This window comes from Canis lupus, chromosome 11 (assembly GCF_011100685.1).
Source record: "Canis lupus familiaris isolate Mischka breed German Shepherd chromosome 11, alternate assembly UU_Cfam_GSD_1.0, whole genome shotgun sequence".
Classification (NCBI taxonomy): domain Eukaryota; kingdom Metazoa; phylum Chordata; class Mammalia; order Carnivora; family Canidae; genus Canis; species Canis lupus.
This window is the reverse complement of record NC_049232.1, coordinates 69,851,975-69,870,991: the sequence shown is the minus strand read 5'-3', so window position 1 is coordinate 69,870,991 and position 19,017 is coordinate 69,851,975. Positions and strand designations below refer to the sequence as shown.

Here is a 19,017-nt window from a genome sequence, read left to right as displayed (position 1 = left end):
AAATCAGGCTGCTTGGGGTTGACAGCTCCATCCTATAGGCCTTTCTACATGCTTATTCCTGTCTGGGATGCTATTGATTTCCTTTTCATTGACTAATTCTATGGAGCCATCTCTCTTTTGCATTTAGAGTGTTGAATGAAATATAATTACAATCTAATCATTGCTAGGTTGGTTTCAACATAAGCTGAAGGGCAGTCCTTTACACAGTTGTGCACTGAGAATTCTGTGTCATTCACAATGTGTCCAATGATGGCACTAACTGCCACGAGGTTAAAATGCCAAAATTCAAGATAGCAGGCCCATGATTGATGTTTATGTGGCCCACATTCATTTAAAAATGCTACTTTGAAGTAGAAAATGCATAAGAGGTGTCAAATTTTAGAAATAGAAATTTGAACCTGGGCCAGCAATTCAGTTTTAGAATATTCAGGAAGCACTGAGGATACCCTTCTCCCCTTTGGGGGCAAATAGTATCAATTTATCTACATTGGAAATACTTCATAAGATTCACTATAAATAAGCATAGAGATTCAGAAAATATGTATAATATAAAAAGGATGAAATAGCTAATTGCTTTGTAAAGCACTGAGTCAGGTGTTTGTAAGCATGACCTAATTTAACCTTCATGGCAATGTATGAGAAAGATGTTTCCTCTATCAGTGTAGAAGCAGTCTCAAGAAAATTAATCTATTTGTTTGGAATAACATTATTCTGGAATGTGTATATGTGTTGGGTCTGAAAACCTATGCTCATACCATTTCATAAAATCCAGTATTGATGATGGCTTTTCTCAAGGTCCTCTGCTTTTTCAAGGCCCTTGAATTTGTAGCTCCTTGTAAAGAGCAGTAGGAAGGCAGATAATTGGGCTGCTTTCTAGATGAATACTCTCAGACAAAGCAGTTTCCAGCTAGTTTGAAAATAGATATCTGCTTGTCTCAAGCAGGCCCACCTCTTGGACAAAGTCCAGAAGGCTCGTCCATTCTGTTCTGTGATGGTTTCCACCCCCTTGATGACTGGGTATGTCCTACCTTGTCAAAAAGACATCTGGGCACCGTGAGCATTGGATGTGGTTATCTCTAGAGTCTGAAATTAGTAGCCATCCGGTGAACAGCATGCCTCAGTGGCTACTCTGAAAGGAGCTCCAGAGGTAGAGGAAGTGGGATTGGTCCTCCTAGACTGTAAAGAAGACAGTGTGTCTCACATTGTCTTGTCATACTGCTCCTTCCATGTGAGCCAGCACGTTCATGTACCCCTGGCTCCTTTAGCTTCAGTGGGACCCTGAATGTTAGTCTTCTGAGGTGTTTGGCAGGTCTCTCCCCCTGTGCTTGGTTGCTAGGAAATTGAATCCTATCCCTCCACAACCATGTGGTTTGTCTCTCCCTGAATTTTGGAAATAACAGCATTAACATTAAACTGTTTTTGTTTTCTTTTGTTTTGTTTTGTTTTTGCCTTCCCTAAGATTCATTGGGTTGAGCAGTTTGTTGGACAATGCCAGTAGCCCCATTCAGAGCCAAATGACTCCAGAGGTTTTATGTGTGGCCCAGATTTTTAATTTGGTTTTTGAAAGCTGTTATTGTCTGGACCCTGTGTATGAGAGGGAAAGTAGAGAAAAATGTAAATATGGTTTTCTATTGGTAGAGACATACTGCAGGCATACTAGACAGGGGAAGGGCCAGGAGGCAGTATTATGTGCTGTTCTGTGACAGAAGAACAGGGTCAAAGAGACCCTAATTTGGGACAATTAGCATCACTCCTGTCTCCAACTCTAGCAGCAGAGCTAGTTTTGCTGGCAACAGGAGCTTACTATCTCACGAGGGGAAAGAACAAGGTTGAGTTAACATGTGTCTTAGTTGTAGAAGCAAAGGGTCAGGAGTACAGGAGTATTGAGAGAAGTCTCTCTGGGGACCTTGGGGACCAGCATATTCAGCAGCCATATATTACAGATGAAGCAACTAAGGATCTCTACCAAGAAACAAAGAAAATGATCTTAAAAATTATGTCATAGATGAGGATTGAATATGCTACCCCCTCTTTAACCTACCTCTTCATTCACTCAACCCCTTAGATATCAATGTACCACCAACTAATCCAGGTCCTGCTGAAGATCCAACAGTGAGAAAGACAGAAGCATTTCTTAGAGTTCAGTAGAAAAGACAGTGAAATATAAATGAACACATGAATATTAGTCTATTACAGTAATTACTATAAGGAACACTAAAACTAGGGTTCTGAAAGAGGATATTGGGGATGGAGGAAATCTCCCAGACAGAAGTGTTAATGGAAAGTCTCTTTGAGAATTAAAAGATGAGAAAATATGACCCATTTGAATCTCAGAGCAATAAACACACCTAGAAGAGGAAAAAATTTGTACAAAACCCCTGAAGGAGAAAGAACTAGGAAAGTTCTAAGATCTTGGCAAAAAATACCATCTGGCTGGTGTGGTTGGAACCTAGTGCATCAGAAGGCAATGAGGGAGAAATGAGGCAGCAGAACCCAAGAAGTGGTCCAGCATGGCCTTGGAGATGATGCATGCTAGTTAGGATGTTATAGCGACAGTAATAAGTCATCGGATGTCTTCCTTATTTTTTAAGTAATCAGCATGTTTCCTGTGGCTCACACATTTAGAAATTAATAAAGTATACAATGTAAAGATTCTCTGCCATTTCTATCCTATCTACACAGTTCCCACCCCTAAACTTCTCCCTTGTAGATAAGTGTTGTCATTATTTTTTTAGGGATCCTGCACACACAGAAAGCACCACACACAATTTATAGGTACAACCCTAATTTACACACAAAGTAGACTACTATATACACTGTTTTGCTACTTGCTTATCAGTTAGCATATCTTGGAAATCTTTCTCTGTAAGTGTAAAGAGATTTTTATTTTTGTGTGTGATACAAAGCACTTTATCTTGCAGATATACCATAATTTCACCAGTGGATTTGGGGATTATTTTTAGTCACTTTTTGTTGTAAACAATGCCACAACTAATAACTGTGGGAAAACATCATTTTGTCTTGGCCAGAGCCTATCAGCAGGATAGAGCCGTGGAAGAGAGTTTTGTGAATCAAGAGACACACATTTTTGAGAATATCATGACAAATAGCAGAGTAGGACATTCTAAGAATTAATCCTTCCACTGAGTGAACCTATAAGCTGGTAAAAACTAACAGAAGAAACATTTTCACAACTTGAGGATTTAATAAAAATCTTACAGAAACCAGCGGTGTGTTTAATGAAGGAAAGGCTACTACATTTTGGTAAGAATGTCTTGTGATACTTCTTTTTACCTGTCTATCGTTCCACATTCCCCAGTTTTGTGGCAGCCATGGGGACAGGGGTCCACATTTCTGGTGCAGCTGCTAATGCTAGGACAATGAGAAACAAGCAATACAGACTTTTTTCTCTACAAATAGTGGTGTATTTTGACTTACTTAGCAGTTCTCAGAGGCACCATTTCAGAAGCTTGCCCTTATTTCACCCCTTTCAGTCTCGATGGCATCTGTTGAAAACATTAGAGATCTATTACCCATATCTGCCTGGGGCGAAGGATGACATATGGGCTAAGCAGCAGACAGACCCAAAAGCCTGAGCAAGGGGAAACTGAGAAGGAAGATTCTTGTGCATATAATGATTTGAGAGTGGGCTGTGTAGACCAGATAATTGAGAGTGCAATGCACATGCCTAGGACTGGATAAATACTCTGAGAAGTCCTGAGAGGACTGTGGATTGCATCTCTGGCTGATGTTTGAACTCTACACAAGCAAAAGATGAAGGGGGAAGTAGAATTGTAGGCACACACACTGGCAAAGCATTGAAGGAATGCTCCAGCTCAGAACCAATTTGCAAAGGAAGACCAAAACACTATTTCTGGCTTTTGGCTTTTAGCCTTTGGCTTTTGGTTCCAGGCATTTTAGGAAATCTCTGTCAGGCCTGATTGACTACTGAGGCAGTTTTCATTTAGGAACTTTAGAGACCACACATGACAAGGAAAATAGTCTGCAAAAAACAGTTTAGCAGAGTCACTAAACAGATGGGTGATGGTAGCTGTCACCAAGCAGCAACAGCAAAACCTGGGGACGAGGAGAACACCTGATTTCCAGAGTTACGACATTATAAGACTCAGAATGTTGAGTTTGCAGTAACAGCAACAAAAATTACAAGGTATATAGAGAAACAAGAAAGTGTTCTATTTTTTCATTCTAGGAGGAAAAAATAGAAATTGGCAAACTCTGCAGAGCACCTGGCTGGCTCAATCTGGAGAGCATGTGACTCTTGATCTCAGGGTCATGAGTTTGAGCCCCATGTCAAGTGTACAGATTGCTTAAATAAAGAAATTTAAATGAAGAAAAGAAAAGAGACTGACAAACTGCAGAAGCCCCCAGGTTGAACTTGGCTATGCTGTGTATTTAGCCATGTCGTTACTTCCACTAGAGTTCTTTCTTTCTCTATTTGAGCTACTGTCTAGTGTCTTTTTATTTTCACCTGAAGAACTCTACTTAGCATTTCTTTAAGGGATGACCTCCTAGTGACAGACTTATTCAGGTCTTGTTTATCTGGAAATGTCTTAATTTTGAAGCCTAGTTTTGCCAAATACAGAATTCTTGGTTCTTAGGGTTTTCTGTTTGGTTTGGGTTTGTTTCCTTTTACCTTCAGTGCCTTAAATATGCCTTCTGGTCTCTGTAACTTCTGCTGAGATATTGGCTACTAATCCTATTGAAGATCCCTTGTACATGGTGATTCACTTCTCTCCTTGCTTTCAAAATTCTCTTTTTTGTATTTTTATAGTTTTATGATAATGTGTGACTCTTTGTGTTTACCCTTCTTTGAGTTTGTTAAACTTTATGAGTATGTATATTTGAGATGTTTTTGGCTATTGTTTCCTTAAATGTCTTTCTGTTCCTTTCTCTCCTGTCTTAGGACTCCCATTTTGTACTGTTGTACATTTGATGGTGTCCCACAGATGTCTCCAAAACTTCAAACACTCCAGTCTTTACAAATGCATTTATATGGGGAAGAGTCTTCCCCGTAACTGGCAAAATGACTAAGATCCGTAACTAGAACCAGGTGTGCAGCAGGACACCACATATGGGCATGCAGGAGTGTCACACAGGAGACAATGAGTCTCCCAGAAATTAACCAACTGTGACGAGTGTTCTGGCCTTCACAGGCTCTGGTACTATTGGGGAACTCTTCTCAAGCCCTCTGGTATTTTGAAGGACAGCAGACCCTTTCTAATAACTGAGTGACAGCTATATCAAAAATGCCTACAACTTGGTGGTTGCTCAAGACAAAGATGCAGTGAATGAATGAGAACCACATAAAAAATCTGTTCAATAAGGTGGAAAACAGATGAGTTCAAAAAGGCAGAGTCTTCTCAGGTCTGCTGAAATCTAGTACTGAAGTAATTTATTGAAAATGGCTAAAGATCAAGCATAATTTGCAAAGCCTTGGAATAAGCCCAGGGAAGAGGAACTGAATTACTTGAAGTGATTTCAGTCACTCCAATGCCCTTGTATTATCTCGTCTGTTTTTGTGTGTTCTGTTGTTCCGCTCTGTCTTCTTGCCACAGTACTACTTACCCTATTCGTTGACAGCTTGAGTTTCTTTGCCTGTATTCTCAAATGTGCCAGAAAGATGGATACTCTCATGAGCACACATGAACTGACTGAAGTTACTTTAGGCTAGGCTCCATGCTGAGTACAAAAGATTCAGAGATGATTGGGACATAATCTTTGCCATGTTGAAACTGAATCTACAGTAAGAAAAAAAATCTCCTAAGTATACAAGCAGAATGCACACAGATATAAGCCTTCCTTGAAGAATTCAAGAAAGTTATTTATTCATTCTTCAAAGCTTTCTTGAATCCTGAAAGGTGATCAGGCTCTGTTCTAGGACAGGAAATTTCCTGAAAAACAAAACAATCAAAATCTTTGCACTCGAGGAGCTTTCTTGTTTTGTGTGCTTTTAGGAGGTGGAGAAACATACACAAATCAAGTAAATGGGTAAATAAACAAGGTAATCTTAGATTATGTGAGGATTATGAAGGGAATGTATTATGTGTTAATATAGCTAGAGAACAGCATTAGTCTGATAGAAAAAGAGCTACTTAAGAGGTTTAAGTCAAGTTAATGAAATCTTAGCAGCAGGTGGATATAGATAAGTCCTTATGCTTATGTTTACAAAATAATTCAGTCCCATTATTTACTGTTTATAAAACAGTGTTTCTTCCTTTTACAAACAATGTCAGCTCCATTATTTTCATTTGATCCTCACAGCTAAATACATTATAGTAGTTTCATTATGGAACTTTGGTTATTTACCTGAGTAATTTGGGTTTTTGAAAAAAAAATCATTTCCCTATTTAGAAACAAAACAAAACAAAACAAAACAGGTCAATGAATTCTCAGCTCCCAAAATTATTTGAGGGTTCAAATTAGTGGGATGCAACATAAAATGAGAGTTGAATCTTAATCAGAAGAAGGCTATTGAGGGTCAACTATCTGTTGGAAATTATGGTAAGAGTTGGACTTTGTTTCCAGAAATATCCAAACAAGTGTAGGATATCCCCATATCAGAAATACTACAAAAGAGGGCAGCCCGGGTGGCTCAACGGTTAGTGCCACCTTCAGCCCACGGCCGGATCCTGGAGACCCAGGATCGTGTCCCACGTCAGGCTCCCTGCATGGAGCCTGCTTCTCCCTCTGCCTGTGTCTGTGTCTCTGCCTCTCTCTCTCTCTCTCTGTTTGTGTGTGTGTGTGTGTCTCATGAATAAATAAATAAAATCTTAAAAAAAAAAAAAAAGAAATACTACAAAAGAGATTCCTGGGTTGTGTTGGGTCAGTAGATTGAAAATTCTAAGGCAAGTATCCATCTGACGTTTCCATTATACTATTTCCAGGACCCAGTTAGGTGCCTAACAATGGGCATCTACAGTAGATAATCAATGTGGAAAGAATGAGTGAAAATGTTCAGTAACTTTGAATTTATTTGATGCCTTTGACTTCCCTACCGCCTACTACTCTAAAATATGAATGCTAAATTCTTCAACAGTTTCCTTGAGGTAGCATTTGGCAAAATGAGTGATTCTATAGCCTTGAAATCAGGCAGTACCTATGCTAAGGTTTACTCATAGGGAAGTGCTGAAGGACACTCTCTACCTCTCAACACACTGCTCTGAAGTATAGAGAATGTATATGTACCAATCGAGGTACTACTAGCTTTTAAAGCCTCTTGAAGATTAGATATTGATTAAAATGTACTCAAGGATTATTTAAGAGCTCTTGCCCAGCGTGCCTCGGAGCATATGAAAACAATTAATGGAATATATACCAAATCTGACCTACTCTAGGGATTAGGTGTTCTCCAAGAAAGAATTCCAGGATGGTTGGTTTGAGATGATTTCTGTTCACTTTCTTTAGAGGAACACTGCTACTTTGTGATGTTATTTGTTCTGTGAGAGACAAGGGCTTGCCAAGCAGTATTCTCAGACCGGAGAGTTAACGCACGTTTAGAGCACCAAAAATGCAAAAATAATCTTCGGTCACCATATATTTTGGTCTCCTAATATTCAGAGCTTTCTTGTCTATTTTCTTAAAATACAAAATGTTAAGAGGTGGTCTTTGAGCAAATTAAAATCATTTTCTTACCACAAACTTCACACTACTTTTCATAAATGTCACATCAGAATAGCAGAGCCATTCCAGAAATTCAGGTGGCCTTCTGGAAGGACTTATGGATGACTTCTGGAGGCTATATTTATTTTTTTCCTACTGTTATTATCTCTACAGAAACAATGTTGAGTGCATAGAGAAGCTCTGGACATATTTTGCCAGGTTCTCTCTGTGGGGCTCAATGCTGTTTTTCAAAATTTGTGTTTACATTGAGAACGTATTAGATGATTGAAACCAGAACTTGCAACAGCTACTTGCTGTTTGAGAGGCCAAACACCTGGCGACTGAGGGATTGGGCTCTTGCCCTGGCCTCACCACTCCCAGCTTGTAGATCTAGGACACAGTCTATCTCCCTTGGCTCCTGTGTCCCCTTCTTTACCATGGGCACGATACTGCCCACCTCACAAAAATAGCCAGTTGATAATCACGGAGGAGCTCCACTAAAGTTGAAATAAAAACCAAAACTACTCATTCTGTTATTTAAGAATTTTAGAGTAATGGCTCACACCTAGTTTTTATTTTATGCTCAGTACTCGAAATTTTAATCCAATCAATCGGCACACTATTTTTCTCTCTCTTCTATACTCTGCACAGAAACAGGATTCATCCTAATCTTTGAACCTGTAATTTTTCTATCAGGTAGACTGTCCCTGAACCTGTATTCACACAAGTCTTACACATGCTTTGAATCCTAGTTTAAACCCCAAATTTTCATGACAACTTGGCACTAAATCTAGAGTAAAGAATTTGCCCAGTCTAAACAATGACTTGGTCACATGTGTTGTTGTGTATCCTTATCATTGTCTGTGAGTTTTCTGAATGCAGTGGCTCCATATGACATTTTGGAAATTAGAAGTCCAACGTCAATGAAAATCTTCAGAAGTTTATGGGTTTTGCTTACCAGTAAGCCTCTGTAAAATTGTATTATTATTCTTGTTCTTGGAACAGACAGTTAAACACTCATGTTCCTCAAAATGCTAACTAATCTTTAACATGCAATAACATTTTAGGGAATTGCACACAGATCCTTTTGAAAAAGATTTTGCTATAGATACCCACCAGTGAAATTTCCAATTAATATTTAGGAAGTAGTTTTAGTCCATAGCTCAGAAGTGAACATCCAGCCTAGAGATGAGAGCATGTCCCTGAAGGACAACTGACATGCAAGATGCATTTTGTATCATTGTCATAAAAAGGTGCTATCAGGGATTGTCTATGCCCCGAACTCAACTAGGGTTGGTGTGAGGACAGTGACATCACTCTCCACAAAAGAACAGCCAGTGTAGAGCTGGCTTTCGGGATTAATCCATATATGCAAGGTGACTTGTAGTAGTTCAGAGATTGCTTTTTGTCCCGATGGCTAGCACAACTGAAGGGAGTCACTCACTTCTCCATTATCCTGACCACCACAGAGACTATGTTGTGTTGATTTTGGCCTGGAAAGAGTCAAAGTCTAAAGCTTTTTGTTTCAGACTAAAGTCTGAAGAGCAGAAGTAAGGAAGTGAACTGGCTAAGGACCCATCATTTGTTAAAATGACAATCAGGACTGAAATCCGCATTTTTTTAAATATCCATTTCAGGGGTTGGAGATAAGAAATTTATTCTGTTGTATTTTTTTTCTAAAATGTAGTATGATTTATAATTATTCAAAAATTCCCAGAAGTCCCCCTTTCCTCATCACATTCTGCCTCCATAAAATCCTAACTTATTAATGAACACCATCACAATAATGACATCCTACCACAAATCACAACTTCTAAAATGTCCCTATATCCAAGCCTCTATCCCTTTGATTTTGCTCGTCCCTTGGCCTGGAATACCCTACTGGACAATATCCTTTAATAATCAGCTCAGATACCACATCTAGTTTTTCAGAGCTTCTTTAGTTGATTGAGTTATTATCCTTAAAGAATGATTTATATTTTGCTTCAGACAATAATTATGCTTTTTCTTTTCCTTCTCCCTAAAATGTGATATCAAGAATCTGAGAACTGTATTCTCTTTACCTTGAAAACTTCTGGTACCAATAAGCCTCCTATAAATGTGTATTTAATTTGAATCTGCCATTGCGCAAAGCCATAGATTAACTAGTAAAAAGAAGTAATAACCAGATCTTCTGAGCCCCAGTTCCTGTTCTCTTCCCATTCCAGCTTGAAAGGTGACTTTGACCTCACTTTTAACCTTGAATGAGGACACGTCTCTTGTCTCTTGCTTCACACTGGATGCTCCAAGCCAGCAGTGTATGGCTGGATGTATAGTAAAGGATGAAATCATCCCTTTGCTTGTCCTGGAATCTTGGGAGGTCTCACATCCGGCAGTCCCAACTGTGAAGTCCAAACACTCCATCTGCGAGTCCATCTGGCGTTTTGAAATACATAAATGTCTTTGTCAGCCTAAACTTCTGCTGGACTAAGCACAGTTTCCACACCAAGTTGCCCCTCTAATCCCACCCATCAAGTTCTCAGAATAGTCATGGAGCAATAATTGTTTCACCCATTGCCTCTCTACATCTGAGATTTAATTATGCCCAGCTGGCAGGAACATGCAGCGAAAGATGCAAGGGCAAGGAGATCCAGGGCAGAAAGACACGAGACCCCACACTAAGGTCCAGACCCTATGACTCAAATGCCCAAACATCAGCAACTCTAATCAGTTTCCACATTCTCTTCCTCGGGGTCATGGGGCATTGACATGAATCACTTGCAGTTTGAAATTGGAAGTTCTGCACTTTCCAGTGGGAACCGTTTCATTTGCCCAAGAGAAATGGGAGAATCCCCCTCCTCCAGTCAGAGACCTCATCTTTGTGCTTCCTGGACTTTGCCAGCTGGCTAAAGACAGGTTTAAAAGATTTATATGAGGTCCTTAGAATTTTCTACCTGTATTGGGGCTTCTTGGCAAAACTGGAGGAAGATTTTCCACTCTCTAATACATGGCTCCTTAAAAGGACCCTGGAATATTAATTGGTATTTTGAAGAGAAAGCTTATGCTGCTAAATAAATTTGTGAAACACTAGGTTAAACCAGATTAACTATCTCTGTTGTTGCTATTTAAGCAAGGAAAGCATTTATCATCATAATATACTCTGTAATTGCCCCAGAGGACAGAATGTGTGGCTTATTTGACCATTAAAACACTTTTTCCACCAAGGCTCTGGTGGAACTAATGGTAACTGGAATTCATTTAAAAACAAACAAAACACAGTAAAACAAACAAACAAAAAAACCCTGAAACAGACCAAAAAAAGTCTGATCTATTCCTGCTATTCTTTTCTTTTCATACCAAACTTGGATAGTCACTTCTGCCTTTTACATTTTCTTCTCTGTTTTACTGCCCTCTAGTTTCTTTATTAATTTTATTAGTTTATTTATAGAAATTACCTGCTAGTTTCTTCTTTTAAAAAAAAAAATCTATTTTTAACATTGCTTCCAATTGTGGTTCTGAGGAAAAAGAGCAATGGCCTTGAATTCAAACAAATACGAAGTTAAGTCTTTGCTCTGAGTTTTAACTGTGTGACCTGAAACAAATCTCCACTCTAGGGGCACCTGGGTGGCTCAATTTGTTAAGCGTCTGCCTTTGGCTCAGGTCATGATCTCAAGGTCCCGGGATCGAGTCCCGTGTTGGGCTCTCTGTGGGTTCCCTGCTCATTGGGAAGTCAGCCTCTCCTCCCCTCTCTGTTCCTCCCCCATCCCCACTGCTCCTGCTCTGTCTCCCAAAAATAAATAAATGAAATCTTTATAAATAAATAAATAAAACCCCAACTCTAGATCTGTCCCTGGGCCCTGGTGATCCACTCACTAAATTGAGATGCTGAAAGGAAGAGCCCTGATGATAAATGCGGGAAAACATCTTACAAATGGTAAAGCACTGTGAACATGTGAATTGTTGTATTCTACTGGTCTGGATCTGGAGGGCTGGTTTGGGCAAATGGAGACTGAGCCAAAAAGGCAGCATTTCCAGCTCAGGCCTTACTTCTGGCCCCTTGCCTTTCCCATTTTCACATTCGCACATCGGGGCTCAGACTGAGGGGAAATTGCCCTAGAGACTGGTGGTTTCCATTAGATTACAAGCTCTACGTTCCACGGCAGGATTTCCAGCCTCAGCACATGTTGGCCCAGACTCTGCAACCCCCCGGCCCCACTCCCCCACATTGCTATCAGTCCTCCCGGGACGGCTTCTTGCAACGTGTTGTTTTGTCTGTCCCTTGTTGCTACAGCAATCCAAAAAAGATTTGTGTTTCCAATTCTCTGAAATGGAGACATCTGCATGCAATTTTGAAAATCCTTGTCAGGGTCCTCGTTTACTGTTTTGATCAGCTCTCTCGACATGTGGGCAGAGTCTCCAGAGAAGTTCAAAGGGAAAAGACCCCTCTAGGCAAACAAGTGCTTGCCATAAGGGCAGCCTGCCTATGAATTCCTGTCTCCCGTGGAATAAAAAGGTATGAGGCGAAGCCATGAATGCTCAGAAGCTAACTCCATCCCCCACTCTCCCCACTCAGCCCATGAGGAAGAGTGGTCAGTGGAATTCAAAGGCTCAGGTTAGAACCCCCTTGAAGTTCACTTCTATGAAGCAGATTATGACTTGAATTTCCATGTAAACCCACGGAGTCCTAAAATTTTGCCGCTTACACATGCCCCATCTTGGGAGGTGGTGGCGGTGATGGTTAATATTGGACAGCAGAAATCCTGGGTTTTGCTCCTCATTCCAATTAGCTATGTGACCTAAAATGTTAGAATTTCGTCTGGGCTTCAGTTGTCTCATGTGTAAGGTGAGTTGGTTGGATGTCCACAGCCTCTTTCAAGTCTGAAATAAGTCAGGATGGACCACAAGAAAGGCTCCTACACACCTGCTGACCCTGGGCAGAAATTTATCATTTTAATCTGGACCAAATTTAGTCTGGACTAATATCAATTTAATCTGGACTAATCATCTAGATCTCAGAGTCAAATAGAACTAAATTCAAGCCTTAGTACAGCACTTTTGGGGCGTGTGAGCTGGGGAAATTTATGTAAGGCCTCTAGGATATTGGCAGCAACTCTAGAGAAGTCATGAGAAATAGGTAAAGTATATACATACAAAATATAACGCATGGTGCATAGGACAAAGCAACATTTATATAATTTCCCGTTCCTCCACCTTTTGCAATCTATCAACTTTCTTCCCTCAAGCTATCCCAAATCCAAGCATAAACAGACGTTTAAAGCCCTTGATGCATATCTGTATACATAAGCTTACATGCATATTACAGCTGGAAAGTCACTCATACCCTACCCATAGCATGGCTCCTTGGTTACTTATGTTTAACACTTTTGAGAAACAAGGTCTGTTTGTTTTTAAATGCAATTTAATATACATTTTTTTTGTTTCCCCCTGGGGGACCTTATAAAATATATTCAGTTCTTTCTTGAGTACCTGAGTACTCCAAAACCTATTTTCTTCTTGGATCTTCAGAAACATCATTTATGTTATTTTAATTACTTTTAATATGTTGTGTGTGAATGCTCTCATCAGTCCTCCGTGGAATATTCCACCTGAATGAGCTCTGGGAGATGTGCTTTCACACCCTTCCACTTTATATACGTGAAGCTGTGAGGGCTGTTACGCCTTTCATTGCTGTCAAATATTTTTCCTTAAGCAGCTCTTCCCTCTGTTTCTAACATGATGCCTCTCCTTTGTGACAGACCAAGTTGGTGCAACTTTTGTCAAAATAGCAGTGCATGGACTGACACCTGGAAAGTTTGGGGGCTTTAGTCTAGTTTATAAATACCATGTGTTTGAATGGCTGTGAAGCCTTTTGTTTCTTTCCTCCTTAGCTGCATTCCAGGTTGGTGAGATTATTAGAGAGCTGAGTCTTAGGTGGGTTCATTTTCACCATAATTATGACGCAAAGCCCATGACTTTTAAGGGCTACTGCATTTCCCATTGCTGTTGTGACAAATGACCATGAAGTAGGCAGCTTAAAACAACACACCTGTATTATCCTATAGTTTCAGAGCTCAGAAGTTTAGAATAGGTCTCAATGGGTTAAATCAATATGTCAGGAGGACTGGGTTCCTTTAGGAGAATCTAGAGAAGAATCTGCTACTTTGCCTTTCTCAGCTTCTGGAAGGTACTGCCCTCCTTGGCTCAAGTCCTCTTCCTCTGTATTCAAAGCCAAAAGCATGCACATTCAAACCTCTCTCACTTTCTGTTCCTCACCTCAACTTTGTCTTCACATTTGATTCTCTGACTCTACAACTCCTGCCTCCTTCTAATAATGGCCCTTGTGATATTTTTTGTTTATTTTTAATATTTTTATTTATTTATTCATGAGAGACATAGAGTGAGCGAGAGGCAGAGACACAGGCAGAGCGAGAAGCAGGCTCCATGCAAGGAGCCCGATGCGTGACTCGATCCTGGGACTCCAGAGTCATACCCTGGGCTGAAGGCAGACACTAAACCGCTGAGTCACCCAGGGATCCCTGGCCCTTGTGATTATATTGGGCCTGCCAGCATAATCCAGAATAACCTTCCCATTTGGATCCTTAATTTAATCACATCTGCAAAGTCCTTTTTGCCATGTAGGATACTATATTCATAGATTTCGAGGATTAGGACATGGACATCTTTAGGCAGACTTTATTCTTTCCACCGCAGGTGCCAAAATCAGATTGCCCTAAGTGATCTCCCTTCCCATGTGCCCACCCCACCAACTTAGCAACCCGGGACTGGCCTTTGGGATACTTATCTAACTAAGCTAGTGTTTCCACTGGGCCCACCAAGAAGACATTCTACTGCCTCTCCAGCCATAACAGTGTGGGTACCTGACCGCTTTGGCTCAAGGTCCTAAATTTGAATCTACTCCTTCAAGTTCTTGCAAGAAATCAAGCAGGCTTTCCCACTGATATCCAATCCAGGCTGTCTATATATGACATCTGCATCTGGAAAAATACCAAATGGCAGCAAAGACAGAGGGGTAAACCTAGCTCTGTGCTCCCCAGAGTGGGTAGATAAAATATTACTTTTTCTCAAACTAGAAAAAATGGGCAAACACCCCAGAATTGGAGATTTTTTTTTTCTACTGGTGACTGATCCAGTAAGACACATTTAAAAGGGAGAATAATACAGTAACTAATGTTTACTAGCATCTTAGTTTTTGCCAGATACTATGCTAGGTGTGGATGTATATTATCCCTTTACTTTTCTCAACTACTTTATGAAGCTTGTACTATTATTAATCCCCTTTATATGTAGTAAAACAAGGGCTTAAATGGGAAATTGAGCAAGTTCAGACAATTAGCAAGATTTAATTTCTAAGATCCTCCATTGTTTCCCCATTTTTCAGAAGATTGCCTACAGCAGGCTTCCATCCATATACTTCTTCTTTCTGCTCACTCTTTAGGTGATGGCACCTGGTCTAATTGCTTTAAAAACTATTTATATACTAAATATTCTCAAACTTAAGTCTCTAGCCTACATCTTTCCAAGGAACTCCAGACTCATGTCCAACCACCTATTACTTTGATGTCAAGGTCCATTAGACATCCCCAACTTAGGACCAAAACCAAATTCCATTTCCTATCATCCCCAATAGGCTCTTCACCCCCAGTGGTTTTCATCTTGGAAAATGTCACCATCATCCAGTGTACTTTTTAAGCCCCTATATAATATGCATCAGCAAATTCTATCCTCTACTTTTATAAGAAGGTAAGAGGCTAAGCACTTCTCACCATCTGAATCTAAACTGAGATGTCCAACAAACATACAATGCAAACTACATATATGATTTTAAATTTTCCAGTAGCCACATTTAATAAGTAAAAAGAAACAATTAAATAGCATATTTTAATGACATACTTAGCACAATTACTAACATCTGTTTGAACAATTATTTGAGCAAAATATCATCTCAACATGTGATCAATACAAAATAAATATTAGTGAGGGATTATACATTGTTTATTTCCCACTGAGCCTTTGAGTCTGACGTATACTTTACACTTACAGCACATGGCAGTTTGAATGAGCCCTGTTCCAAGTGCTCAGTGACCATATTTGGCCAGTGGCTTCTGTGTTGAATGGTGCAGATCCAAGATCCTAATCCCCCCAGAATTCCACCACAGCCTCCTAACAGTCTTTGGTGCTTCTGCTCTAATTCCCCTGAGTCTATGATTCACACAGCAGCTTAAGTGATCCTTTTAAAATGTAAATCACATCATGCCACTCTTTTGCATAAAATATCTTCAAGGCTTCCCATTACCAATACTGCCCATTACCAATAAAGTAAAAATCCACAGTCTGTCCTCCTGGGTCCCTGGCCGCCTCCTTTTTTTATTTTTTTATTTTTTTATTTTTTTATTTTTTTATTCATGATAGGCACACAATGAGAGAGAGGGAGGCAGAGACACAGGCAGAGGGAGAAGCAGGCTCCATGCACCGGGAGCCTGACGTGGGACTCGATCCCGGATCTCCAGGATCGCGCCCTGGGCCAAAGGCAGGCGCCAAACCGCTGCGCCGCCCAGGGATCCCCCTGGCCACCTCCTTAACAGCTTTCGCACCCTATTCTTTCTCACTCTGCTCTAGTTTACTGGCTTTAGGGGACACAGCTAAGGCTCCATTCATATCCCCTTGAGTCTCTCTGTTGGTGCTCTATGCTCATCCTCCAGCTTCTGGGAGTCATATCCTCTAAAGAATGAGCCCAGAGACCTTCTTTAAAGGGCTGCCTTTGTGCACCTAGGACTAGCCCTCTTGCCTTTCCTGACAGAGGCCAAGGGAGTTGACTTCCTCCCTAGATCCTTAGTGTATAATCTCCAGGGAAGACCAAGCTAAGGCCAGGACTTTGCCTAAATTCTCACTTTCCTCCCCTACCTTCCTTACTCCCCTATAGGCTCCTCCTGAGAACACTTCCTTAATGAATCATTTATAAGGGAATCTGGGCAGCCCAACCTAAGCTGCTGGCTGTAGACCCTTTACCACTTCAGGGCTGCCTTTGTACTTGCTATTCCTCAGCCTGCAACTCTCCTCTCCCAGAGCGAAACAGGGCCTGCTGTTCTCACTTTATCTGAGTCTCTGCTCAAACATCAGTGCCTCCAGAGAACCCTTCTCTGATGCACTTGTTTCTCCCTATCTCTTTCCCTGCCTCACTTTCCACTTAGCATTTCTCACCATCTGTCATATATAAGTGGGTTTTGTTGTTGTTGTTGCTTTTGCCCATTTCTTTCACTAGAATATAAACTTCATGAGGAACAACTTTGTTTCATTTGCATACCAGCCCCAATACTCAGAGGTGTGTATGCTCTCATGAATGATGATAAATATGTGTTGAGTTAATAGATGAATGCATGAGTGAATGAACTGGTGGAGACAGGACCAAACTGGACAGTATAATTCCAGATTTCACACCTCATGTGTTTAAAAAGCCTAATCTTTTTTGAGACATAAAGAGTGTCTCAAACTATTGGTGTGCACATATATTCCTCAAAAAACATTGAGCATCATTCATTCTATATGCCAACTGTGGCGCCCTCACCTGCCTCTGTACTAAGGGAAATGGCCCTAGTTCTTAGGACAACAAGAGCAGAAGCATACATTACTCTACTGAAACACTAACAACTCTTAGGAATCTTAGCTTCTTACTTTCCAAGCCCAATTTTGGCTCTAACCAGTAGTGCAAATATTAACCAATGTCAGTCGGAATACATGAAAACTCAGGTGAAATAAATGAAGTAAATGCAAAATGCTCAGCACAGTTCCTGGCACATAAGACGCTCTTTATTCCCAGTAGCTATGATTATCATGGCAATTATTTGCACCCTGACATTTTACTGAAAACCTGAATCGGTAACTCTGTTACATCAATGTGAAAGAATGAGGTCTGGTAACGAACAGAAGGGAGACTTGATGTGGAGGGGGGAAGCTGATAAAATATGCAGTGCCACGTTTCTAGGACTTTGCGTGCTGAGCATTGACCACTGGAACCTGTGCAGCAGAGGCGAGAAGTAACAACGAAGGGGAACATATGATTTCCCTGGAGGAAAAGAATTATCATCTCTGTGGCTTTAGTAACAAGGCTGCTCAGTAAACTTTGCTGGTAGTTTGCAGCCTGTCTGAAAAGACTAGCACATTCTTCCAGTGCCCCAGCCAATATTGCTTTTGGAATAGAGATTATTGGCAGATGTGAAAAGACGACTGAAATAGCTTAGAAATGAGCTTTCTCTGCACGAATCACCCCAACCTTTTCCTGTTTCAGTACATCAGTGTAGGGAGCATGCACTCTGTCTTTAAATGTCAATGAGCTTGGGAGTCATTTGATTCACCAAGGAACTGCAATCAAATGATAAAAAGATCACATTAAGATCATTCATATTAATATTGAAACTGCAAGCAACACAGCAAAATGCCACGACATTCCTGGGCAATGAGTATCAAACATGTTCCTGCTCTACCAAGAAACTGTGTTCTTGGGAGTGAGTTCCATTGTACACACTTTCCTTCAGTACCCTGGATGTCACAGTCCTCAGGGTGTGGTGCCAGGAACTGGGACTGGTGAAATGGGCAGCTTGAGGGTCATGTTTATTATCTTGTGTTGTCCTTTCAAATGACCACAAGCGCAAACAAGTTTTAGTGGCTTATAACAACATAAATTAATTTTCTTACTCTTCTGGCTGTTGGAATCTTGCAGGGCTAAAATCTATGTGTCATCAGGGCTGTATCCCTTCTGCAGACTCTAGAGGAGAATCTGTTTCCTTGCCTAATCCATCTTCTGGAGGCTATACTCATTTCTTTGCCCTGGCCCCTTCCCCATCACCAAGGTCAGCAGCATCTTCAGATGTCTCTCTCTCCCCCACTGCCTCCCTCTCTCTCTGCCTCTGTCATCACACCTCCCCTAACTCTGACACTCTCTTTCATAGCATATTCACGGTTCCCAGGAAATAGAATGTGGACATCTCTATATAGGGGACCATCCTGTCTATCATACTCTCCACTATAACACCTCCCTTATTTATTCTGTATTTTCTTCTCCTTCTTCTGCACACTGTGAACTCCCATGCAGTACAAAGGAGTTGCCCATGCACCATGTTAAGATATATGACTAAATTTTAACTTGTCTTCCACCTACACTAGGCTGTGTCCCTAAAGATGATCCCAGCACTCATGCTGAGCCTTATTAGCTTGAGAAAATGCAAGGCTGCCAAACTGTAAAATATACATTGTACCAACCCACCATCAGACCATTTTCAGCAATTCTATACTTACCCCACTTTCATTTTCCATTTATACATATGCCACTTGTCCATTTTTGGCTCCCCTTTTCACTTCTCCATAGTTCTTTTTCTTACTTGTCCTCCTTTTGGAAAAAAAAAA

At 40.6% G+C, this 19,017-nt stretch overlaps 1 long non-coding RNA gene across 9 annotated transcripts in view; it reads right to left on the bottom strand.

Annotated features, from left to right (window-relative positions):
- LOC111097890 overlaps positions 1–19,017 on the bottom strand; it is an 82,360-nt gene that overhangs the window by 2,043 nt on the left and 61,300 nt on the right. For 4 of the 9 annotated variants that reach the window (XR_005367218.1, XR_005367212.1, XR_005367213.1 and 1 more), the window contains 2 exons: positions 18,910–19,000; positions 16,148–17,976 (listed from right to left, as the gene is read on the bottom strand). This is a non-coding gene — a long non-coding RNA (uncharacterized LOC111097890). Of the gene's footprint in view, positions 1–1,028; positions 1,177–3,438; positions 3,507–5,586; positions 5,760–7,347; positions 10,036–16,143; positions 17,977–18,909; positions 19,001–19,017 lie in introns of those variants that run through there. The other 5 variants (XR_005367219.1, XR_005367214.1, XR_005367215.1 and 2 more) reach the window with 5 other exon arrangements.